This window comes from Emys orbicularis, chromosome 4, assembly GCF_028017835.1.
Source record: "Emys orbicularis isolate rEmyOrb1 chromosome 4, rEmyOrb1.hap1, whole genome shotgun sequence".
NCBI lineage: Eukaryota > Metazoa > Chordata > Testudines > Emydidae > Emys > Emys orbicularis.
In genome coordinates, this window is record NC_088686.1 from 157,851,047 (window position 1) to 157,878,484 (window position 27,438).

At 49.7% G+C, this 27,438-nt stretch overlaps 2 pseudogenes; both read left to right on the forward strand.

The window, feature by feature from the left end:
* Positions 1 to 27,438, forward strand: part of LOC135877976 (RING finger protein 112-like) — a 1,138,053-nt pseudogene that overhangs the window by 915,281 nt on the left and 195,334 nt on the right.
* LOC135877436 (serine protease 27-like) lies at positions 15,817 to 26,175 on the forward strand (annotated as a pseudogene).

Genomic DNA, 27,438 nt, shown 5'->3' on the forward strand with positions numbered 1-27,438 from the left:
GGGTAGATAAGGAGGGGGGTGGGTATGTACAGGGGGTGGATGGATGGATAGATGGGTGGGTACATAAGGAGGTGGGTGGGTATGTACGGAGGGTGGATGGATGGATAGATGGGTGGGTAGATAAGGAGGGGGTGGGTATGTACAGGGGGTGGATGGATGGATAGATGGGTGGGTAGATGGGAGGTGGGTGGGTACATAAGGAGGTGGGTGGGTATGTACGGAGGGTGGATGGATGGATGGATAGATGGGTGGGTAGATGAGATGTGGGTGGGTACATAAGAAGGTGGGTGGGTATGTACAGGGGGTGGATGGATGGATAGGTGGGTGGGTAGATGAGAGGTGGGTGGGTACATAAGGAGGTGGGTGGGTATGAATGGGGGTGGATGGATGGATAGATGGGTGGGTAGATAAGGAGGGGGTGGGTATGTACAGGGGGTGGATGGATGGATAGATGGGTGGGTAGATGGGAGGTGGGTGGGTACATAAGGAGGTGGGTGGGTATGTACGGAGGGTGGATGGATGGATAGATGGGTGGGTAGATAAGGAGGGGGTGGGTATGTACAGGGGGTGGATGGATGGATAGATGGGTGTGTAGATGAGAGGTGGGTGGGTACATAAGGAGGTGGGTGGGTATGTACGGGGGTGGATGGATGGATAGATGGGTGGGTACATAAGAAGGTGGGTGGGTATGTACAGGGGGTGGATGGATAGGTGGGTGGGTAGATGAGAGGTAGGTGGGTACATAAGGAGGTGGGTGGGTATGTACAGGGGGTGGATGGATGGATAGATGGGTGGGTAGATAAGGAGGGGGGTGGTTATGTACAGGGGGTGATGGATGGATAGATGGGTGGGTAGATGGGAGGTGGGTGGGTACATAAGGAGGTGGGTGGGTATGTACGGAGGGTGGATGGATGGATAGATGGGTGGGTAGATAAGGAGGGGGGTGGGTATGTACAGGGGGTGATGGATGGATAGATGGGTGGGTAGATGGGAGGTGGGTGGGTACATAAGGAGGTGGGTGGGTATGTACAGGGGGTGGATGGATGGATAGATGGGTGGGTAGATGAGATGTGGGTGGGTACATAAGAAGGTGGGTGGGTATGTACAGGGGGTGGATGGATGGATAGATGGGTGGGTAGATGAGAGGTGGGTGGGTACATAAGGAGGTGGGTGGGTATGTACAGGGGGTGGATGGATGGATAGATGGGTGGGTAGATAAGGAGGGGGGTGGGTATGTACAGGGGGTGGATGGATGGATAGATGGGTGGGTAGATGGGAGGTGGGTGGGTACATAAGGAGGTGGGTGGGTATGTACGGAGGGTGGATGGATGGATAGATGGGTGGGTAGATAAGGAGGGGGTGGGTATGTACAGGGGGTGGATGGATGGATAGATGGGTGTGTAGATGAGATGTGGGTGGGTACATAAGGAGGTGGGTGGGTATGTACGGGGGTGGATGGATGGATAGATGGGTGGGTAGATAAGGAGGGGGTGGGTATGTACAGGGGGTGGATGGATGGATAGATGGGTGTGTAGATGAGAGGTGGGTGGGTACATAAGGAGGTGGGTGGGTATGTACGGGGGTGGATGGATGGATAGATGGGTGGGTACATAAGAAGGTGGGTGGGTATGTACAGGGGGTGGATGGATAGGTGGGTGGGTAGATGAGAGGTAGGTGGGTACATAAGAAGGTGGGTGGGTATGTACAGGGGGTGGATGGATAGGTGGGTGGGTAGATGAGAGGTAGGTGGGTACATAAGGAGGTGGGTGGGTATGTACAGGGGGTGGATGGATGGATAGATGGGTGGGTAGATAAGGAGGGGGGTGGGTATGTACAGGGGGTGGATGGATGGATAGATGGGTGGGTAGATAAGGAGGGGGGTGGGTATGTACAGGGGGTGGATGGATGGATAGATGGGTGGGTAGATGGGAGGTGGGTGGGTACATAAGGAGGTGGGTGGGTATGTACGGAGGGTGGATGGATGGATGGATAGATGGGTGGGTAGATGAGATGTGGGTGGGTACATAAGAAGGTGGGTGGGTATGTACAGGGGGTGGATGGATGGATAGGTGGGTGGGTAGATGAGAGGTGGGTGGGTACATAAGGAGGTGGGTGGGTATGAATGGGGGTGGATGGATGGATAGATGGGTGGGTAGATAAGGAGGGGGGTGGGTATGTACAGATGGATGGATGGATAGATGGGTGGGTAGATGGGAGGTGGGTGGGTACATAAGAAGGTGGGTGGGTATGTACAGGGGGTGGATGGATGGATAGATGGGTGGGTAGATAAGGAGGGGGGTGGGTATGTACAGGGGGTGGATGGATGGATAGATGGGTGGGTAGATGGGAGGTGGGTGGGTACATAAGGAGGTGGGTGGGTATGTACGGAGGGTGGATGGATGGATAGATGGGTGGGTAGATAAGGAGGGGGTGGGTATGTACAGGGGGTGGATGGATGGATAGATGGGTGTGTAGATGAGAGGTGGGTGGGTACATAAGGAGGTGGGTGGGTATGTACGGGGGTGGATGGATGGATAGATGGGTGGGTAGATAAGGAGGGGGTGGGTATGTACAGGGGGTGGATGGATGGATAGATGGGTGTGTAGATGAGAGGTGGGTGGGTACATAAGGAGGTGGGTGGGTATGTACGGGGGTGGATGGATGGATAGATGGGTGGGTACATAAGAAGGTGGGTGGGTATGTACAGGGGGTGGATGGATAGGTGGGTGTGTAGATGAGAGGTAGGTGGGTACATAAGAAGGTGGGTGGGTATGTACAGGGGGTGGATGGATAGGTGGGTGGGTAGATGAGAGGTAGGTGGGTACATAAGGAGGTGGGTGGGTATGTACAGGGGGTGGATGGATGGATAGATGGGTGGGTAGATAAGGAGGGGGGTGGGTATGTACAGGGGGTGGATGGATGGATAGATGGGTGGGTAGATAAGGAGGGGGGTGGGTATGTACAGGGGGTGGATGGATGGATAGATGGGTGGGTAGATGGGAGGTGGGTGGGTACATAAGGAGGTGGGTGGGTATGTACGGAGGGTGGATGGATGGATGGATAGATGGGTGGGTAGATGAGATGTGGGTGGGTACATAAGAAGGTGGGTGGGTATGTACAGGGGGTGGATGGATGGATAGGTGGGTGGGTAGATGAGAGGTGGGTGGGTACATAAGGAGGTGGGTGGGTATGAATGGGGGTGGATGGATGGATAGATGGGTGGGTAGATAAGGAGGGGGTGGGTATGTACAGGGGGTGGATGGATGGATAGATGGGTGGGTAGATGGGAGGTGGGTGGGTACATAAGGAGGTGGGTGGGTATGTACGGAGGGTGGATGGATGGATAGATGGGTGGGTAGATAAGGAGGGGGTGGGTATGTACAGGGGGTGGATGGATGGATAGATGGGTGTGTAGATGAGAGGTGGGTGGGTACATAAGGAGGTGGGTGGGTATGTACGGGGGTGGATGGATGGATAGATGGGTGGGTACATAAGAAGGTGGGTGGGTATGTACAGGGGGTGGATGGATAGGTGGGTGGGTAGATGAGAGGTAGGTGGGTACATAAGGAGGTGGGTGGGTATGTACAGGGGGTGGATGGATGGATAGATGGGTGGGTAGATAAGGAGGTGGGTGGGTATGTACAGGGGGTGGATGGATGGATAGGTGGGTGGGTAGATGAGAGGTGGGTGGGTACATAAGGAGGTGGGTGGGTATGTACAGGGGGTGGATGGATGGATAGGTGGGTGGGTAGATGAGAGGTGGGTGGGTACATAAGGAGGTGGGTGGGTATGAATGGGGGTGGATGGATGGATAGATGGGTGGGTAGATAAGGAGGGGGTGGGTATGTACAGGGGGTGGATGGATGGATAGATGGGTGGGTAGATGGGAGGTGGGTGGGTACATAAGGAGGTGGGTGGGTATGTACGGAGGGTGGATGGATGGATAGATGGGTGGGTAGATAAGGAGGGGGTGGGTATGTACAGGGGGTGGATGGATGGATAGATGGGTGTGTAGATGAGAGGTGGGTGGGTACATAAGGAGGTGGGTGGGTATGTACGGGGGTGGATGGATGGATAGATGGGTGGGTACATAAGAAGGTGGGTGGGTATGTACAGGGGGTGGATGGATAGGTGGCTGGGTAGATGAGAGGTAGGTGGGTACATAAGGAGGTGGGTGGGTATGTACAGGGGGTGGATGGATAGGTGGGTGGGTAGATGAGAGGTAGGTGGGTACATAAGGAGGGGGTGGGTATGTACAGGGGGTGGATGGATGGATAGATGGGTGGGTAGATGGGAGGTGGGTGGGTACATAAGAAGGTGGGTGGGTATTTACAGGGGGTGGATGGATGGATAGATGGGTGGGTAGATAAGGAGGGGGGTGGGTATGTACAGGGGGTGGATGGATGGATAGATGGGTGGGTAGATGGGAGGTGGGTGGGTACATAAGGAGGTGGGTGGGTATGTACGGAGGGTGGATGGATGGATAGATGGGTGGGTAGATAAGGAGGGGGTGGATATGTACAGGGGGTGGATGGATGGATAGATGGGTGTGTAGATGAGAGGTGGGTGGGTACATAAGGAGGTGGGTGGGTATGTACGGGGGTGGATGGATGGATAGATGGGTGGGTACATAAGAAGGTGGGTGGGTATGTACAGGGGGTGGATGGATAGGTGGGTGGGTAGATGAGAGGTAGGTGGGTACATAAGGAGGTGGGTGGGTATGTACAGGGGGTGGATGGATTGATAGATGGGTGGGTAGATAAGGAGGGGGGTGGGTATGTACAGGGGGTGGATGGATGGATAGATGGGTGGGTAGATAAGGAGGGGGGTGGGTATGTACAGGGGGTGGATGGATGGATAGATGGGTGGGTAGATGGGAGGTGGGTGGGTACATAAGGAGGTGGGTGGGTATGTACGGAGGGTGGATGGATGGATGGATAGATGGGTGGGTAGATGAGATGTGGGTGGGTACATAAGAAGGTGGGTGGGTATGTACAGGGGGTGGATGGATGGATAGGTGGGTGGGTAGATGAGAGGTGGGTGGGTACATAAGGAGGTGGGTGGGTATGAATGGGGGTGGATGGATGGATAAATGGGTGGGTAGATAAGGAGGGGGTGGGTATGTACAGGGGGTGGATGGATGGATAGATGGGTGGGTAGATGGGAGGTGGGTGGGTACATAAGGAGGTGGGTGGGTATGTACGGAGGGTGGATGGATGGATAGATGGGTGGGTAGATAAGGAGGGGGTGGGTATGTACAGGGGGTGGATGGATGGATAGATGGGTGTGTAGATGAGAGGTGGGTGGGTACATAAGGAGGTGGGTGGGTATGTACGGGGGTGGATGGATGGATAGATGGGTGGGTACATAAGAAGGTGGGTGGGTATGTACAGGGGGTGGATGGATAGGTGGGTGGGTAGATGAGAGGTAGGTGGGTACATAAGGAGGTGGGTGGGTATGTACAGGGGGTGGATGGATGGATAGATGGGTGGGTAGATAAGGAGGGGGGTGGGTATGTACAGGGGGTGGATGGATGAATAGATGGGTGGGTAGATGGGAGGTGGGTGGGTACATAAGGAGGTGGGTGGGTATGTACGGAGGGTGGATGGATGGATGGATAGATGGGTGGGTAGATGAGATGTGGGTGGGTACATAAGAAGGTGGGTGGGTATGTACAGGGGGTGGATGGATGGATAGGTGGGTGGGTAGATGAGAGGTGGGTGGGTACATAAGGAGGTGGGTGGGTATGAATGGGGGTGGATGGATGGATAGATGGGTGGGTAGATAAGGAGGGGGTGGGTATGTACAGGGGGTGGATGGATGGATAGATGGGTGGGTAGATGGGAGGTGGGTGGGTACATAAGGAGGTGGGTGGGTATGTACGGAGGGTGGATGGATGGATAGATGGGTGGGTAGATAAGGAGGGGGTGGGTATGTACAGGGGGTGGATGGATGGATAGATGGGTGTGTAGATGAGAGGTGGGTGGGTACATAAGGAGGTGGGTGGGTATATACGGGGGTGGATGGATGGATAGATGGGTGGGTACATAAGAAGGTGGGTGGGTATGTACAGGGGGTGGATGGATAGGTGGGTGGGTAGATGAGAGGTAGGTGGGTACATAAGGAGGTGGGTGGGTATGTACAGGGGGTGGATGGATGGATAGATGGGTGGGTAGATAAGGAGGGGGTGGGTATGTACAGGGGGTGGATGGATGGATAGATGGGTGGGTAGATGGGAGGTGGGTGGGTACATAAGGAGGTGGGTGGGTATGTACGGAGGGTGGATGGATGGATAGATGGGTGGGTAGATAAGGAGGGGGTGGGTATGTACAGGGGGTGGATGGATGGATAGATGGGTGTGTAGATGAGAGGTGGGTGGGTACATAAGGAGGTGGGTGGGTATGTACGGGGGTGGATGGATGGATAGATGGGTGGGTACATAAGAAGGTGGGTGGGTATGTACAGGGGGTGGATGGATAGGTGGGTGGGTAGATGAGAGGTAGGTGGGTACATAAGGAGGTGGGTGGGTATGTACAGGGGGTGGATGGATGGATAGATGGGTGGGTAGATAAGGAGGGGGGTGGGTATGTACAGGGGGTTGATGGATGGATAGATTGGTGGGTAGATAAGGAGGGGGGTGGGTATGTACAGGGGGTGGATGGATGGATAGATGGGTGGGTAGATGGGAGGTGGGTGGGTACATAAGGAGGTGGGTGGGTATGTACGGAGGGTGGATGGATGGATGGATAGATGGGTGGGTAGATGAGATGTGGGTGGGTACATAAGAAGGTGGGTGGGTATGTACAGGGGGTGGATGGATGGATAGGTGGGTGGGTAGATGAGAGGTGGGTGGGTACATAAGGAGGTGGGTGGGTATGAATGGGGGTGGATGGATGGATAGATGGGTGGGTAGATAAGGAGGGGGTGGGTATGTACAGGGGGTGGATGGATGGATAGATGGGTGGGTAGATGGGAGGTGGGTGGGTACATAAGGAGGTGGGTGGGTATGTACGGAGGGTGGATGGATGGATAGATGGGTGGGTAGATAAGGAGGGGGTGGGTATGTACAGGGGGTGGATGGATGGATAGATGGGTGTGTAGATGAGAGGTGGGTGGGTACATAAGGAGGTGGGTGGGTATGTACGGGGGTGGATGGATGGATAGATGGGTGGGTACATAAGAAGGTGGGTGGGTATGTACAGGGGGTGGATGGATAGGTGGGTGGGTAGATGAGAGGTAGGTGGGTACATAAGGAGGTGGGTGGGTATGTACAGGGGGTGGATGGATGGATAGATGGGTGGGTAGATAAGGAGGGGGGTGGGTATGTACAGGGGGTGGATGGATGGATAGATGGGTGGGTAGATGGGAGGTGGGTGGGTACATAAGGAGGTGGGTGGGTATGTACGGAGGGTGGATGGATGGATGGATAGATGGGTGGGTAGATGAGATGTGGGTGGGTACATAAGAAGGTGGGTGGGTATGTACAGGGGGTGGATGGATGGATAGGTGGGTGGGTAGATGAGAGGTGGGTGGGTACATAAGGAGGTGGGTGGGTATGAATGGGGGTGGATGGATGGATAGATGGGTGGGTAGATAAGGAGGGGGTGGGTATGTACAGGGGGTGGATGGATGGATAGATGGGTGGGTAGATGGGAGGTGGGTGGGTACATAAGGAGGTGGGTGGGTATGTACGGAGGGTGGATGGATGGATAGATGGGTGGGTAGATAAGGAGGGGGTGGGTATGTACAGGGGGTGGATGGATGGATAGATGGGTGTGTAGATGAGAGGTGGGTGGGTACATAAGGAGGTGGGTGGGTATGTACGGGGGTGGATGGATGGATAGATGGGTGGGTACATAAGAAGGTGGGTGGGTATGTACAGGGGGTGGATGGATAGGTGGGTGGGTAGATGAGAGGTAGGTGGGTACATAAGGAGGTGGGTGGGTATGTACAGGGGGTGGATGGATGGATAGATGGGTGGGTAGATAAGGAGGGGGGTGGGTATGTACAGGGGGTGGATGGATGGATAGATGGGTGGGTAGATGGGAGGTGGGTGGGTACATAAGGAGGTGGGTGGGTATGTACGGAGGGTGGATGGATGGATGGATAGATGGGTGGGTAGATGAGATGTGGGTGGGTACATAAGAAGGTGGGTGGGTATGTACAGGGGGTGGATGGATGGATAGGTGGGTGGGTAGATGAGAGGTAGGTGGGTACATAAGGAGGTGGGTGGGTATGAATGGGGGTGGATGGATGGATAGATGGGTGGGTAGATAAGGAGGGGGGTGGATATGTACAGGGGGTGGATGGATGGATAGATGGGTGGGTAGATAAGGAGGGGGGTGGGTATGTACAGGGGGTGATGGATGGATAGATGGGTGGGTAGATGGGAGGTGGGTGGGTACATAAGGAGGGGGTGGGTATGTACAGGGGGTGTGTAGATGAGAGTTGGGGGGGTATATAAGGAGGGGGTGGGTATGTACGGAGGGTGGATGGATGGATAGATGGGTGAGTAGATGAGAGGTGGGTGGGTATGTAGTAGGGGTGGATGGATGGATAGATGGGTGGGTAGATGGGAGGTGGGTGGGTACATAAGGAGGTGGGTGGGTATGTAGAGGGGGTGGATGAATGGATACTGGGCTAGATGGAACACTGGTCTGACCCAGTATAACCGTTATTATGGTTAAATAGTTACAGTTGTATGCTTACAAGTTATATATTTATATAGGTATGGTTGTACAACTGTACTTTTACATGATTGTACAGCCACAGTTGTATGGTTATACGGTTAAACAGCTTCACAGTTACACAGTCATAATTCTACACAAGTCTGGAAGGATTCAATTTTTGTCAGTCAATGTTGATTTCACCATACACACACAAATCGACAAAAAATATTTTCATTGGTAATCATTGAAATTTACAGATAGGCAAAGGAAGAAAAATGCTGTTTGAGAACTCATTAGAGTTTAAGGATATTTACTTTACACTTTTTGACATGGGATATTGAAAATGTGGGTTTTAATAGTTATAAAGCATTAATTCTTTAAATCTCAACCTCTACTGTCATTAAATTATTATTGCCTGACACCCCCTGACATAATCTTCCACAACTGTGAAGATTTAAATCAATAAAAATTAAAAACAAATGCTGAAAACCCATAATTTTGCATAACTGTGAAAATTTAAATAGTGAAAATCAGAAAAATTATTTTAAAAGATTATCAGTATTATCTGCCAAATTATACTTACAATATAGGGGACTCAATTCCTGGCACAATGAATGGACATTCATATTTGGGGGAGGGGTATGTGTGCGTGCCCTAATATGGGTTTCAGACCACTCCTCTTGGTTTACTTTGCATCTGTATATTTACGGATGCCAGCTCTAGACCTATAGGAAGCAATCTCAGAGGTGGCAGCCAGGTGGCACCAAGCAATATCAAATCACACCCCTAGTTATATCCTCATGGCCATTTGTGTAGTCCTGTCCTGGAACTGAGCAGCATCTGCTCAGAGATTTATACCCATTCAGCCAAATCAGTACAAATTGGAGTGTAGACAAGGGGCAGAATTTTCAAACACACCCTACAGGTCAGAGTGTCAAAGGGATTTAGGCACTTCAAGATACAGCTGGACTCCAAATAGGATATTCAAACATAGCTGTGCAGGTTAGGTGCCTAACTCCCATTGACTCTCCGTTAGGCATAGGTTCCAAAGCAGTAGCTTTTACAGGTGTCTAGGAACATTTCAAAATCCCGCTAGGCACCTTGCTGCACGTAATGGTGCCCAACTCTCTTTGACAATCTGACCCCAAGTCTCTATAATTAGATTTAGGCTCCTAAATCAGTTCAGGTCTGCAAAGATGAGCAGAGCAACACTTAAAATACCTTTAAAAGATCTGGATTGTTGCCTTTAGAATGTGTTAACCTGGTTGTGACTATGGTCCCGGGGGGCCATGCTGAAATTGCTCAATTAGGGCAAGCTGCAAAGAATGGGGCAGGCAATCCCCCAGACTGGTGGTAATTCTAACACTTAGATTCACCAAGACAGCAACAAAACAACTGCTACAATACCTTACTGGTTACCCAGAAGCCAGAAATATGGTTCCCTTAAAGCAACCCAGCCTTGAGCTCCCATCCAGACAGCCAAGTCCTCGAGATGAGGATTACTGAAAATCTTGTTTATCCTATAAACATTTCTACCAATCCGAAAGGATCATACACATTCCCCACCAGGTCAATGAATATTTCAGATCTTACCCAAATACACACTTACAGCCCATTCTTATTAACTAAACTAAACTTTATTAAAAAAGAAAAGAAAGAGAGTATTGGTTAATAGATCATATACATACAGATATGAATAAAATTCTTAAGTCAGTCTCATAGCAGCGATGGGGAGCTTCAGAGTTGCAGAGAGTTCTTTCCGAATTAGTTCCACAGGTTACAGTCCGATGTCCAATATCAAGGTGATCCAGACTGGAGCTGGAGACCTCAGTCTTGTGACACAAATTTCCCCCATGAAGCTTAAGCAGATCTTAGATAATAGGATCGGGGCCCTAGAGTTCTTTTATAGTTCTCTGGCAGGCTCCGGACAGCAGGCATTCCTTGGGGGGAATAATAGGTGACTATTGTGGCTTTGAAGTAAGAACTATTTGGCGAATAAACTGCATATTTCAGTAACAAACTATTCCTCCAAAAACAAACAAACAAACAAACAAAAAAACACTCCGCTGTGCTTACTAGCACAAAAAATACACAGCTTTAAACAAAATACCCAATACACCTATGGGCATTTCTCTGGCTCAGGTTCCACAATGGTCTGGAGCGTTCTTTGTGTTTGGACAGAATCCCCATGGCTGCCCCACATCCTTCCCCCACAGCTCATGACTTTTCTTCCAAATTCCGGTGTCTTTCCAGCTCAGCTGCCTTCTTCTCACCTTGGCTGGTCCACAGTTAAACAGGAATCCCCTCTCGGCTCTCAAAGCATGCCCATCTCGTCCCCTCTCCTTCCCATCTCTGCCATTCTTGTGCCAAAATTTTCCTGCTTCTGTGAGTCTTTCCTCCAGGTTACATGTCCCCCATCCCAATACCTGGTTTCTTTGTTCTGCCATGGTTGATTTTCCTCTTCCCCCTCCCTGCAGAGGAGTTGGACCGGTAGATCCTGCCAGCCTCAGCCAACCCAATTTCCAATGTGTTTCTGCCTGAATGGGTGACCATTTAGGGTCTAACGAGTGACCATTGTCCCTAGTCTTGGTGACCCAGCTCTCCCCAGTCAAGACATCTCAGATTCCACATGGAGGCTCCACAACCCAACAATTTTGTAATAATGTCTTCACAGGATAGACTGGAATTCACAAGACGTACGGAGCAGATTTCCCAAATTGTCACAGAGGTGATGCAAAGAGAAGAACGACAAAGTCCAAGCAATAGGGTAGAAAATGGCACTTACCCCTAACCCCAGGATAACCGTAACTAGATGATAGCCTTATCCCTAATCTCCATGATAATCTTTTCATGATAACCTGAACCCCACAATAACCCCACCCCATGATAACTTTCACCCCAGGATAATCATATCCCTAGCTCCATGACAACCATGTTCCTGTCCTTGGTTCTATCTTTGGCTCTCTCTTCTTGGCACATACAGTTGGTAATAACATGGGGAAATGAAAATCACCATAGGCCTCCAATCTGTGACCCGGGCCATCACATGTTTTTGTTTAGTTTTCCAGGAAGCCACACTGACTTGGCTAATAACCATTGATGGACCTATCCTCCATGAATTTATCTAATTCTTTTTTAACCCAGTTATACTTTTGGCCTTCATAGCATCCCCTGGCAGTGAGTTCCAGAGGTTCACTTTGCATGGTTTGAAGATATACGTCCTTTTGTTTGTCTTAAACCTGCTGCCCTGGTTCTTGTGTAATGTGCAGGACTAAATAATACTTCCCTATTCACTTTCTTCACACCATTCATGATTTTATACACCTCTATCATATGTCCCTTAGTCATCTCTTTTCCAAGCTGAAAAAGCCCATTCTTTTTTATTCCTCCTCATATGGCAGCCATTCCATACTCTTAATCATTTTTGTTGAACTCCTCTCTTCCTTTTCCAATTCTAATATATCTTTTTAGAGATGTGGTGACCAGATATGCACACAGTATTAAAGGGGTGGGCATACCATGGATTTATATGGTGGCATTATGATATTTCTCAATTATTATCTTTCCTTTTCCTAATGGTTCCTAACATTCTGTTCGTTTTTTTGATTACCGCTTCACACTGAGGAGATGTTTTCAGAGAACTATCCACAATGACTCCAAAATCTGTTGAGTGGTAACAGCTAATTTAGACCCCAATATTTTGTTTGTAGAGCTGGGATCATGTTTTCCAATGTGCATTACTTTGCATTTATCAACATTTTATTAACATTTTTATCAATGACCTGGGTAAAAAACAAAAAATCATCATTGATAAAGTTTGAAGATGATACAAAAATTGGGGGAGTGGTGAATAATGAAGAGGACAGATCACTGATTCCGAATGATGTAGATTACTTGGCGGAAGAAAACAATGTGTGTTTTAATATGACTAAAAACAGGGGTGTGATCTTGGGACGCATAAAAGGGGAATCTCAAGTAGGAGTAGAGAGGTTACTTTATCTCTGTATTTAGCACAGGTGGGATCCTGTGCCCAGTTCTGGTGCCCAGAATTCAACGAGGATGTTGATAAACCGGAGAGGGGTCAGAGAAGAGCCACGAGAATGATGGAAGGATTAGAAAACCTGCCTTAGAGTGATAGAGTCAAAGAGGTCAATTTATTTCGGTTAAGAAAGAGAGGGCAAAGGGGTGACTTGATCCCAATCTTTAAAAACCTGCACAGGGAACTGTTACAGGGTTCACTACAGTGGCGTCTCCTCCTGGCTGTCCTGGGGATTAGCTCTGGCCAGGCACTGTGCCCTCCCCTCGTGGTGTCTCTTGTGTCGTCTTCATGCTCTGTGGATCCCTCTCGCTCCAGGAACTGCAGCCTCCTCTTCATGACTCGGCTCTCTGGCCAGGTCACCATACGAGTTGTCCCCTTTGGGGAGTATCTCAGTCCCTCAGGCAGTCTTCCTGCTCACTTCCTTGCAAGTGTTACTTCATCAGTGGTTGGTATGGGGACCAGGGACCACCCTCTACTCTGGGTCCCATCCCAGGGACCCTCTCATTAGCAGCCCAGGTGCAACCTTCCCCACACCTCGCTGCTTTTCCCCCGAGCCTTGCCTACCTCTCTGGCTCTCCCCTTCTCTGGGCATGGCAAGCCACACTCCCTCTTCTCAGGGAGTGACAGGAGACTCCTTCCCTCCCAGCCCTTCTGTTGCCAGCTTCCTGGCTTATATAGGCCCCGCCTCTTCCTGCACAGTGGAGCCTGTTCTACTTAAATCCTTGTTCCCTGAGTCCTTCTCCGGGTGCATCCTGGGCAGTTAATTGGCCCACTCAGCCACCTTAACCCTGCCAGGCCATGGGCAGGGTGAACTCCCCATCACAGGAGCAATATTTAACAATGGGCTGTGACGTTATTTGATTACAATATAACCATATAGAGCATTGTTGCAACCACTGTTAAATATTTGCAGCAAATCTTGTGCAAAGGTTGTCAAGTGAGGTGTCTATGAAAAAGTTATAATTTGCAGGTTATGATTATGCTATCTGAATGCATGTATCATTTTTGTATTTGAAGTTATAAGTACTGGCTCTATACCTGGATTTCAAATGTTTACTCCTGGGGTAACCCCCACAAGGTAACGCTCAGCACAACTTGGAGGAACTCTTCAAATTAAGTGGTTCATGAAGAAACACTTTGTTGACCATGGACCCTGGGAGATGCCCATCTACACTGAGTGGACTGTCATGTAAATGTGCTGTCTGGAGTGTAGGTAATGGCTTCCTGCAATGACTGAGGGAAATTGGGCATGAACATGTGACTTGTCCATGTCACTCCAAATTCCATCTTGTTGCTGTAATTTTCCACAGTAAGAACAATGGGATGACCTCCACATGGCAAAAGCTATAAAAGGCCCTGGAAACACCTCCATTTTGTCTTCAGTCCTGCTTCTTACCTCTGGAGGAACTTTGCTACAACCGAAGCTCTGAACGATGGACTGAATGACCCATCCAAGCTGTGAGTGTACTCCAGAGACTTGACTTAAGCCAGCAGTTTATTCCATTGCTGCTGCAAGCCTGAACCAAGAACTTTGCCATTACTGTATGTGATTGATTCCTTCAACCAGTTTTAACTCTCTTCTTTCTTTCTTTCTTTCTTTCTTTCTTTCTTTCTTTCTTTCTTTCTTTCTTTCTTTCTTTCTTTCTTTCTTTCAATAAACCTCTGTTTTTTAGATACTAAAGGATTGGCACCAGTGTGATTTTGGGGTAAGATCTAAGTTATACATTGACCTGGGTGTGTGGCTGGTCCTTTGGGATCAGAAGAACCTATTATTTGATGAGACTGCTTGTAAAGAACCGCTCATCTCTGAATCCAGTGTTTTTGGTGGTGATATAAGAACTGGAATGTCTGAGGTATGAGAGGAGAGAGAGACAGGCCTGGCTGCTGGGGAACTCACCCAGGGACCTAGAGTGAGGCAGGGCTGGGGAAAGGCCTTGGGGGCTGGGAAGCCCTTGGCCAGCAACTCCCCAGGCTGCAGGGCCTGGTCCTAGGCCCACATAGGTATTGGGGTTGCAGCCTGAGGGTGGGTAAAGGCAGCCAGTCCAAGCCCCTTGTTGCCTGTGATGATTGGCTGATAGACTGCAGTCCGCCCCAGGGCGCAGGGGCTAGATGGTGACTGGCAGTAGCCAAGACTGAGGTGATGTGGGGATAGTGGGTGGGGGTTCCCCTGGGTGGGGAGATCCAGAGAGAGTGGGGTACTGCCAGGGGGGCAGCACCCAAGACAAGGGCACCGGGGTCCTGGGAGGGACATGGGGGCCAACGACAGGCGGGACACCGGCCTGCAGAGAGCGCTCCGATGGCTGGTGAGCTAGTTTCTGAGGACAACCAACAGGAGGCGCTGCAGGGGTGAGTCTGCACGCTTACACCTGGTTACAGTTTAATTGGCCCACTCAGCCATCTTAACCTTGCCAAGCCCTGTGCAGGGTGAACTCCCCATCACAGGGGCAAATATTTAATAATGGCCTCTTCAATCTAGCACATAAAGGTCTACCATGATCCAATGGCTGGAGATAAGGTGTAAAATTTTAATGGTGAGAGTAATTAACCACTGAAAATTTTTGCCAAGGACCATGGTAGGTTCTTCCTCACTGACAATTTTAAATCAAGACTGGCAGTTTTTCTAAAAACTCTGCTCTAGTAGTTATTGGGGGGCTGGTCTATGCCCTGTGTTATATAAGGGGTCAGACTAGCTGATCACAGTGGTGCCTTCTCACCTTAGAATCTATGACCCCCCCGATAACCATACCCCCATTACAACCTTAGATTTGCTGGGGCACTGTCCTTGGCCATCTGTTCTTGGCACATTCAATTGCTAATGAAACAGAGAAGAGAAAATCACCATACACCTCCTCATGTTAACCTTGGCCATTGTGAGTTTTTGTTTGGTTTTTCAGTCTGCCACTAGTGGGGCAATTACAGGCAGAACTGAATGAAAACGGTCATGCCTTGCTTGCGTGCTGAATTTGGCAGCATTTGTTTCCTTGAGCAGCTCATTGTGGGATCAGTCATATCTGTTCTCCCTAGCTCTGGGGAGGGCGGAGGCAGAAGCTGTGTCTATAAAAACCTGCCCAGGTGCGTTCATTCCCCAGATGGGCTTTGGTCGGGGAGATGGAGGCAGCTGGGTTTGGCCAAGAGAGGACCAGGTGAGGCTGGATCATGGGACATCTCTGCTCCCCACTGGCCATAGCACTGCTGGCAACGAGCCTGGCTCAGGGTGAGTGTGGGGTGGAGGTGAGATGGGAGACGGGGCCCTACCTCCCATGGGGAGGGGAGAGAAACTGGCTTGTGGGGGAGGGAATTGGGCTAGTGAAGAATAAGTGGATCCAACCCCTTTGCCATTCATAGATCCCCTCCTCCCCATCTAGCCCCTATTTCTGCATTCACTCCTGAGCCACCCCATTCAGACCACTGGGTGTTGTTGACTCTGGAACCTACAGATGGTAAGCTGAATAGCAATGCTGCTAAGATGTTTAACTGTTGCTGAGGATAGCAGGGCTGTTTCAGGAGAGTGGGTGGAGCCTGAGAACTGTGGGTGAAGTGACTGGCACCCATTCTCTCAGAGACACTGTGCAGACTGTGTATAATGTACAGCAATGACTGTGTATCACTCCCCCTGCCCTTCGCACATTAATATCTGTGACTTCTTTGCTCCCTAGGTGCTCAGGGGAGTCAGAATCAGGCAGGTAAGACACTCACAGGACAATGCCAGTCTTACCCGCTGTGGGCATGTGGAATGAGAATGAGGCTGGCAGTCAGGGCTCCTGGGTCCTATCCCAGTCATGCGGCGGGAGAAGGGAATAGTTATAGCAGGGTTGATAAGTTGATATTATCAGGGTTCGGGGTAAGGGTTAAGGTTATTTTGGGGTTAAGGGTATCATTGGGTGAAGGTTATCATTGGGGTTATGAGAAAGTTTATAATGGGGGTTAGGGTTGAAATCTGGGCTTGCTTGCTTTCTTGATTTCTTTTCCACAGAGTGGCAGAACCAGGGTGAGTTAAAGTTTTACCAAGACAGCTTGTATTAATTTAATTTTCTTAGGTAAATAACACTTTTACCTTTAAATGCCCTGGGGCTGTGCCCGTGAATTGCAAGGGAACCCAGGTGTTCCGGCTGCATTCCACCTCCCAGAATTAGTCCTGTGATTTCAGTGGGATGCATAGTTCTCTCTCTTCGGCTTCTAGTCCCCCTGATAATACCTCAGCATAACCCTGATGTAACCCTATACCCAAAGGAAAAAGGACCGTAAGCTGTCTAAACTCCAACCTGCCACATGGGGCCACAACAGGGGTACCCCTGACTCACCCAGCAATATCGTCAATTTATCCAGCTACACACTCAACCCAGCAAAAGAGTCTGTCCTATCTTGGGGACTCTCTTTTTGCCCCAGCACCCCCACAAACATGATACAGTTCTGTGGTGATCTGGAAGCCTACTTTCGCCACCTCCGACTCAAAGAATACTTTCAAGATAACACTGAACAGTGCACTGATACACAGATACCCTCCCACCAACAACACAGGAAGAAGAACTCCACATGGACTCCTCCTAAGGGTCGAAATGACAGTCTGGACCTATACATAGAATGCTTCCGCCGACGTGCACAGGCAGAAATAGTGGAAAAACAACATCACCTGCCTCATAACCTAGGTCGTGCAGAACGCAATGCCATCCACAGCCTCAGAAACAACCCTGACATTATAATCAAAGAGGCTGATAAAGGAGGTGCTGTTGTCATCATGAACAGGTCTGACTACCAGACGGAGGCTGCCAGACAACTCTCCAATACCAAATTCTACAGGCCACTTTCCTCAGATCCCACTGAGGAATATACTAAGAAACTGCACCATCTACTCAGGACACACCCTACACTAACACAGGAACAATTCAACATACCCTTGGAGCCCCAACCGGGGTTATTCTATCTACTACCCAAGATCCACAAACCTGGAAATCCTGGACGCCCCATCATCTCGGGCATTGGCACTCTCACTGAAGGACTGTCTGGATATGTGGACTCCCTACTCAGACCCTATGCCACCAGCACTCCCAGCTATCTCCGTGACACCACTGATTTCCTGAGAAAACTACAATGCATTGGTGATCTCCCAGAAAACACCATCCTAGCCACCATGGATGTGGAGGCTCTCTACACAAAGATGGAATACAAGCTGTCAGGAACAGTATCCCTGATGATGCACAGCACAACTTGTTGCTGAGCTCTGACTTTATCCTCACGCACAACTATTTCAAATTTGGTGACAATATATACCTCCAGAGCAGTGGCACTGCCATGGGCACCCGCATGGCCCCACAATATGCCAACATTTTTATGGCTGACCTGGAACAACGCTTCCTCAGCTCTCGTCCACTCACGCCCCTTCTCTACCTACGCTACATTGACGACATCTTCATCATCTGGACCCATGGGAAGGAGACTCTGGAAGAATTCCACCACGATTTCAACAGCTTCCACCCCACCATCAACCTCAGCCTGGACCAATCTACACGGGAGGTCCACTTCCTAGACACCACAGTACAAATAAGTGATGGCCACATTAACACCACCCTATACCGAAAACCCACCGACCGCTATGCCTACCTTCATGCCTCCAGCTTCCACCCCGGACACACCACATGATCCATCGTCTACAGCCAAGCACTGAGGTACAACCACATCTGCTCCAACCCCTCAGACAGAGACCAACACCTACAAGATCTTCACCAAGCATTCTCAAAACTATGATACCCGCACAAGGAAATAAGGAAACAAATCAACAGAGCCAGATGTGTACCCAGAAGCCTCCTGCTACAAGACAAGCCCAAGAAAGAAACCAACAGAACTCCACTGGCCATTACCTACAGTCCTCAGCTTAAACCTCTCCAACACATCATCAGTGATCTACAACCCATCCTGGACAATGATCCCTCACTTTCACAGACCTTGGGAGGCAGGCCAGTCCTCGCCCACAGACAACCTGCCAACCTTAAGCATATTCTCACCAGCAACCACACACCGCACCAAAACAACTCTAACTCAGGAACCAATCCATGCAACAAACCTTGATGCCAACTCTGCCCACATATCTACACCAACAATACCATCACAGGACCTAACCGGATCAGCTACATCATCACCGGTTCATTCACCTGCACGTCCACCAATGTTATATATGCCATCATGTGCCAGCAATGCCCCTCTGCTATGTACATTGGCCAAACTGGACAGTCACTACGTAAAAGGATAAATGGACACAAGTCAGATATCAGGAATGGCAATATACAAAAACCTGTAGGAGAACACTTCAACCACCCTGGCCACACAATAGCAGATGTAAAGGTAGCCATCTTACAGCAAAAAAACTTTAGGACCAGACTCCAAAGAGAAACTGCTGAGCTCCAGTTCATTTGCAAATTTGACACCATCGGATCAGGATTAAACAAAGACTGTAAATGGCTAGCCAACTACAGAAGCAGTTTCTCCTCCCTTGGTGTTCACACTTCAACTGCTAGCAGAGGACCTCACCCTCCCTGATTGAACTAGCCTCGTTATCTCCAGACTGATTCTTGCCAGCATATTTATACCTGCCCCTGGAAATTTCCATTACATGCATCCGATGAAGTGGGCATTCACCCACGAAAGCTTATGCTCCAATACATCTGTTAGTCTTAAAGGTGCCACAGGACTCTCTGTTGCTTTTTACAGATCCAGACTAACATGGCTACCCCTCTGATACCTATACCAGAGGGGGGGAGGGATAGCTCAGTGGTTTGAGCATTGGCCTGCTAAACCCAGGGTTGTGAGTTCAATCCTTGAGGGGGCCACTTGGGGATCTGGGGCAAAATCAGTACTTGGTCCTGCTAGTAAAGGCAGGGGGCTGGACTCGATGACCTTTCAAGGTCCCTTCCAGTTCTAGGAGATGGGATATCTCCATTAATTATTATTATTATACCCATGATAACCTATCATAACCTTAACCCTAACGCCATGATACCCTTAATCTTAATCCCACAATAACCTTAAATGCAAGATAATTGTATCTTTACTGCCATGAGAACCTTAATCTAACTTCCATGGTAGCCTCAACCGCATAATAATCCCAGCCCTGCCTGCTCTTTCTTCACTCCCTATGTGCATGGAACATATCTATGCCCAAACTCACCCAGCCATGTACATTATATCTGAGTCCAACCAGTGACAATGAAAGGGGCTCATGGGATCTCTGCTAAAAGCTAAGTTTGAGCTGATTGCCGTGGTTATTGCGAGATGTTTGTACATGGAAATTAGGTTTACATAGTTGTGCTCCAAATCTGATGGGGAGTCTGAAAACTGAACAGCAATGGAGACAACCTCTCTTCACTGGTTGGATGAGATGTGGGTTGGAGATTTACAAAGACAATTGATCCACTAGAGAATCTTGGAAGACGGGGACTGTAGTGTTCCCCTGGTATTATCTGGACCAGAGATCTGCTAGGTCACTCCAATCCTTGACCCTGAGAGCCAGCCTTACGCTGCTCTGCTGTGAGACCCCCACTCCTGGGCTGTTCACGCACAGCCTCTGGCATGTAAGCTGCTCCTTGGATTGTGCAACTGAATGGCACTAGCCAATATCTCTGGCCCCAGACACAACCCTAGGAACCTCCATCGTGCAGTGTCTAGATATGTCCACTGGCTGCTGCAAGCTTATATGAGTTTATCAATTTAACAAAGAAATGTATATGTACCTGGCTTGTTATCCCAAGGGGAGTCTCTGACATGCTTCAAACTAAACGCACTGCTTCTGGTAGAACAAACATTTATTAACTACAAAGCTAGATTTTAAGTGATTATAAGTCAAAGCACAAGAAATCAGATTTGGTCTAATGAAATAAAAACAAAAACGCATTCTAAGCTGATCTTAACACTTTCAATGCCCTTAGAAACTTAGATGCTTCTCACCACAGGCTGGCTGGTTGCCCTTCAGCCAGGTTCTCCCCTTTGATCAGCGCTTCAGTCGCTTGGTGGTGGTGTCTGTAGATGGAAGAGAGAGGAAGAGCCTGGCAAACGTCTCTCCCTTCTATCGTGTCCTTTCTTCCCTCTTGGCTTTGCCCCCCCCCCCCCCGAGTCAGGTGAGCATTACCTCATCGCAGTCCCAAACTGACCAAGGGAAGGGGAGTGACTCACTCAAGAGTCCAACAGATCCTTTGTTGCTGCCTAGGCCAGTGTCCTTGTTCCTGTGAGGCTGGGCTGGGTTTGTCCAATACATGCCCTGATGAGGTGTGAACTGTCCCTCTGCTCCTGGAGAGTTTTGCCTGGGTTTGTTTTACGCCATGAGGACACATTTTCAGCCTCATAACTATATACATGAAATTACAACCTATAACATTAGTGTAACAACAATTACTATAACATCACTATAAAAACAATGCTCAGTGCATCGTGAGCCTTCCAAAGACACCTGACATGACAGACTTTGCATTAGATACCACACAATCATATTATAAGGATGAACATGGGGGTGCAGGGTATTCCCCCGAGGTACAGAATGTCACAGGGACCTTGTGACTGGATAAAAGCAGAAGCTTGGTCCATTACAGTGGAGCTGGGTGTTGGGTGGATCCCAGCTTTATGGGCTGGACAAGGGCTGGAAGAACTAACCATGGGGTGAGAAACACCTTATCAGACAGGACAGTACCTTGCTAACAGGTACAGGCTGTAGACTGTGTTTTGTTTTTCTTCTACCTGTAACCTTACATTTCCACGTACTGTTCCTTGCCTTTAGTTTGAATCTCTGCCTCAACCTCTGCTAAATAAACTTCAGCTTGGTTTTACTATAGACATGTCCAGGTGTCAGGAGCTAAGGAGAGGCTTGAACTGAGGGGAAAGCAGGGTGCGGGGAAGCGCTGTTTCCATGGAGGCAGCAGATTGGTGCGTATTGAGGGTGCGCAAAAGACAGGGGACTGGGCACTGGAGTGTAACGGAGTCAGGTGTGTAAATTGCCACCTGCAGAGGGATAGAGCAGGGCTCATGGAGCACCTGAGATGCCAGAAGCTGGTGGCTGGGAGGGTTTCCCCTGGTGGGCACAGACTTGCCTCCCTCCTGCTGGGAGCAGGGGGTTACCACAGAAAGTGTCACATTGCTCGTGGGAGTTAGAATCAGGCAGGTAAAGTGCCGAAAGCAAAACATTAGCATTAGCTGCCCTGACATGTGCAACCAGCATGTGGCTACGAGCTAGGACTCCTGGGTTCTAGCCCCAGCTCTTGGAAGGGAGTGGGGGTGGATGGGTTAGAGCAGGCGAGTTGGGAGTCAGGACTCCTAGGTTCTTTCCCAGGCTCTGGGAGGGAAACAGTTGCTCTCTTATCGTCAGGTAACACACATAATTATTTACACTCTCCCCACTTTAGCTCCCTTGCCTGGGGATAATGCAGTTTCCCTCTTTTCTTCCCAGGCTGTGGCAAGCAGTTGGTCTCACTCTCAGGGCGCATCTTGAATGGTCAAGATGCCAAGGCTGGGGCCTGGCCCTGGCAGGTCAGCGTGCAGCAAAATGGCTTCCACATCTGCGGCGGTGCCCTCATCTCTGAGAGCTGGGTGGTGTCAGCCGCTCATTGCTTCGATCCGTGAGTACCCCAGGCAGGGCAGAGACAGTGACTGCGGCTGTTCTGGAAAGACTCCCTCTCTTTCCACTGGCTTCCTGTTGCACAGCGTCGCTGTGTGGCTGTTCCCCAGCCGCTCCACCCCAGAGCCGGCTGTACCTCAGCACCAGGCGAGCTGTCCCTGTGAGGCATTGCTGGGTGGATTTTCCCTAATCAGATTTTCTTGCATCCAGGTCTGTAGCCAATTCATCATATCGGGTGCAGCTGGGGGGAAATCGGATTGTCAGTGAGACCCCAACCCAGACGTTCTCATCGGTGAAGCGGGTGGTCCCCCATCCCAACTACAACAGTAGCACTTTTCTTGCCGACATCGCCCTGGTGGAGCTGGAGAAGCCAATTGCCTTCACGGCCACCATCAGCCCCGTGTGCCTGCTTGATGCCTCCGTCCATGTGCCTGCTGGAGACACCTGCTGGGTGACTGGTTGGGGGAACATTCACCCCCAAGGTGAGGCAGACTTGTAGCTGTTAGAGAGGGGAACGGCAGGGGAAAGACCCAGCATCTGGTGAAGGCTACGGGTGGGGTGATTGTAACCTCATCTGTACACAGATAGACTGAGAGATACACGGTTACATGGTTATACAGGCACAGTTGTGCGGTTACAGAGTTATAAGGTGGGGATGTGATAGAGGTCTATAAAATCACGAATGGTGTGGAGAAAGCAAACAGGGAAGTGTTATTTACCCCTTCATATAACACAAGAACCAGCGGTCACCCAATGAAATTAATAGGCAGCAGGTTTGAAAAACAAACAAAAGGAAGTATTTCTTCACACAACATACAGTCAACCTGTGGAACTTGTTGCCAGGGGATGTTGTGAAGGCCAAAAGTTCAAAAAAGAATTAGATAAGTTCATGGAGGATAAGTCCATCAATGGTCAGGGATGCAACCCCATGCCCTGGGGGCACCTAAGCCTCTGACTGCCACAAGCTGGGACCTGACAACAGGGGATGGATCACTCAAAATGGCCCTGTTCTGTTCATTTCCTCTGAATGGCACCGGCCACTGTCAGAAGACAGGATACTGGTATAGGTGGACCCAGTATGGCCGTTCTTATGATCTTATGTTTAAACAGCCCCAGTTGTACAGTTACCCAGTTATATAGTTCTACAGGTATGGTCGTACAGCTGCAGTGATGTGGTTCTACAGGTATGGTCGTACAGCCGCAGTTATGTGGTTTTACAATTGTACTATGTTGTTATACAGCTGCACACTTTTGCAGGCACCATTATACACAGGCCTGGAAGGATTTGATTTTGGTCAGTCAGCGTTGATTTCACCCTACACTGATGGAAAAATATTTCCATTGGTAATCATTGAAATTTAAAGATAGGCAAAGGAGGAAAAATGCTGTTTGAGAACTTCTTAGACATAGGATACTGACAATTTGCGTTTTAATGGTTATACAACTTTGATTCTTTGAATCTCAGCCTCTACTGTCCTCAAATTATTATTGCTTGGCCCAACCCCATGTTCTTCCACAACTGTGAAAATTGAAATCAACAAAATGAAAAAAAACCCAACTTAAATCCATAATTTTGTGAAAATTTAAATGGATGAAAATAAAAATAACCCTTAAAAAGAAACATCAATACTATCCATCCAATTATAAAGTGATAATAATTGGATTCTGCCAAGCCCAGTTATACAGATACGCAGTTGTGCAGGCAGCTTTATATGGTTAGACAGTGATAGAACCGCAGCTCTGTAGTTATACACCAGGGATGACCCCTTTTTCGGTGTGATGCTAAGGGATGATCTAGTTACTCCAGTACCTCAAGCTGTGTGGATGCTCTTATTTTGCTTGAAAGCCATGTTCTCTGAATCATTTCAGAGCAGGTTTAAGCTAAATGACAACTAGCCACTCTTGGAGCTGTGTGTGTGTGTGTGTGTGTGTGTGTGTGTGTGTGTGTGTAAAAGAGAGAGAAAAAGAGCACTTAAGGGACTCAATTCCTGGCACAATGAAGGGATGTTCATATCTGGGGGGAGGTGTCTGTGTGTGTGTGTGTGTGTGTTTGAGCAATGTCACCATCTAGTGGGTTCAGCTCACAGGGGAAGTCAGTTCCTGGCACAAAGAGTGGGTGTGGGTGTGGGTGTGTCCTAATGTGGGTTTCAAAGCACATCTGTTGGTGTAGTTCGCACCCGTATATTTACCGCTGCTGGCTCTAGACCAATAGGAAGCAGTGTCAGAGGTGGCCGCCAGCTGGCACCCAGAATTATCAAATCACACACCTAATTATATCTTCACGGCCAAGTGTTAACCTGGCCTGGAACTGAGCAGCATCTGCTCAGAGATTTAAACCCATTGAACCAAACCAGGGCAAACTGTGTGTCGACAAGGCTCAAAATTTACACATGCACCCTACAGGGCTGAGTGTCAAAGTGATTTAGGCACTTAAAGATTCAGCTAGGCTCCAAATGGGGTACTCAAACATCGCTGTGCAGGTTAGGTGCCTAACTCCCATTGACTCTCCGTTAGACTTAGATTCGAAAGTGCCAGCTTTTGCAGATGCCTATGAGCTTTTCAGAATCCCACTGGGCACCTTCCTGCGCCTATTGGTGCCCAAATCCCTTTGACAACCTGGCCCCAAGTGGGGCTGCAAAGCTCAGCAGAGCAACACCTAAAATATCTTTAAAATCTGGGTTGTTGCCTTTAGCATGAGTTAAACTGGCCAACTGCTCTGCCCCCCTCCCCCCCCACACCCAGTAGACCCTACTCCCCTTCCAGAGCCAGGCATAGAAATCAGGAGTTCTGACTTCCAGCCCCACCTGGTCTAACCCATTAGACCTGGTAGCACTCCCCCTTCCTCTCCCCCTCCCCCCCCAGAGTTGGGAACTTCTTATAGATCCTTAATGCGACAGCTTTTTATGTGACTTCCACTCACGCCATGTGAGTCACCCAGCCCTCGGGCCTTTCGTTTCAGCGAGTTCTTCCCTAGCGGAGACACTGCAGGAGCTGGAGGTGCTCACCGTAGACTCCACGATCTGCAATGATCGCTTCCGGGAAGCATTACAAAAGCCTGCAGGTGACAAGCCCATCAAAGACGACATGATGTGTGCCGGGTACATGGAAGGCTATAAAGGGACGGCCCCGGTGAGATTCTCTGACCGAGATTGGGGCCGCTTTGTGCTGGGTGTGGCACTGACCCTGGCTGATATTGCAAACCCCATAGTTCCTAGCACGTTCTCCCTGTTGACTTGGTGTTGTGTGTTGGGGGGACCCACCAAACGGGCCCAGATGGAAGGGCTGAGCCCTGAGTTCATTCCCCAGTGTTTAGACAAGAGTATTGAGAACAGAGAGTATAAAGTCAGCAGGGTCCATTAAATCATCCATTCTGACCTCCTGTATAACCCAGTCTAGTCTCACTGTGTTACCCCTTTACTGAGCACCAAGACTTGTGTCTGGATAAAGCATCTCCCAGAAAGGCAGCCAGCGGGGAGGGGAAGCCAGCGAGAGATGGAGAATCCAACACTGTCCTTGTGGATGATGGAGAGTGGTCCCCTTCCTTCCAATCCTATTTCTTTCCCTGTCTCTAGGGTGACTCCGGGGGATCCCTGGTGTGTGAGGAGAACGGGACCTGGTACCTTGCTGGGATTGTGAGCTGGTTACTGAAGACAACAACGAATGCTGTTGCTGCTGGTTACCCCGGGGTCTACAACCGCCCGAATGCCCACAACGATTGGATCGAGGAGAATGTGCCTGGTGTGACTTTCATGGTGGTGAACTTCACTCTGAACAGTGCCAGTCCATCTACTACCGTCACTACGAACAGTGCTGGACCCTCTGCCAGCATCCCCAAGGTCCTTCTCCTCATTGTGCTTTTGTGGTTGACCCTGTGACTCCCCTTCCTAGACTGGGTCCCCATCCGACACCAGCCCTTTCTCACCCTCGATGCAGAGAGACCATGTCACCTGTGACACTAGACCCCAGTATTTACACCCTACACACGATCGTAACAATCTTTGTGAAAAATGCACTTTGTGAGGTATGATTTGAAAACTAATAACTCTCTGATCATTCATATCCTTGTGTGATGTACGTACACAAGGGTCGTTAAGGGTTATGGACATACACTGTGTGACAAAGTTCCTCCTCTGCCTTGGTGGGTCCTGTGCTTTTTGGCGGATTTGCTCGCCTCCGAGATCATGGCAGCCCTCAGTTTGGCCACTTTTGCTAGAGGCTCAAACCTGCCGTTCACTCAGCTCACCTCATTACTGGCCAGCAATGGGGGGAAACGGAGAACAATCCCCGCAGTCTGTATCCCACCTAGTGGGTCGGGGACAGGCCAGATCCCTTTCCAAATTAGACCTTCCCTTCTGGTGTTTCTCACAGAGCAGGTCAACTCCTCCTGTGTCCGATCAGGAGTTGGGGGGCATGGGGGAACCCGAGCCTGCCCTCTACACCGGGTTCCAGCCCAGGGCCCTGTGGACTGCAGCTGTCTACAATGTTCCCTGTATCAGCTGCATGACAGCTACAAACTCCCTGGGCTACTTCCCCATGGCCTTTCCCCAGCACCTTCCTTATCCTCACTGCAGGATCTTCCCCTTGAAGCCTGATCACACTTGAACTCTTCACACCTTCTCACTCCCTGCTCCTTGCACACACCCCTACTAACTGATGGGAGGTCCTTTTTAAACCAGGTGTCCTGATTAGCCTGCCTGCCATAATTGATTCTAGAAAGTTCTTAATTGGCTCCCGGTGTCTTAATTAGCTTGCCTGTCTTAATTGGTTCTAGCAGGTTCCTGATTGCTCTAGGGCAGCCCCTGCTCTGGTCACTCAGGGTACAGAAAATTGTTCATCCAGTGGCCAGTATATTTGCCTTCTACCAGACTCCTGTACCCCACTGGTCTGGGTCTGTCACAACTGGACTGGTCACTAAAATGTGTTCAAACCAGGTGTGTCAGGCGGAGTTGTTAAACAGGTCTCTCCTAAAGAAAGGACTGTGTTTAGCTCCATTTCCTAAGCAGCACACAAACCCATTGAACTAAAAGGGGCGGAGGCAAAAACCTCACACTGACAAGTGGGGGACAAGACAGCCTAGTGTCTACACCCAGCAAGAGAGAGAAGCTCGGGCTGGGTTTTACTTTTCAGAAGGATCCATT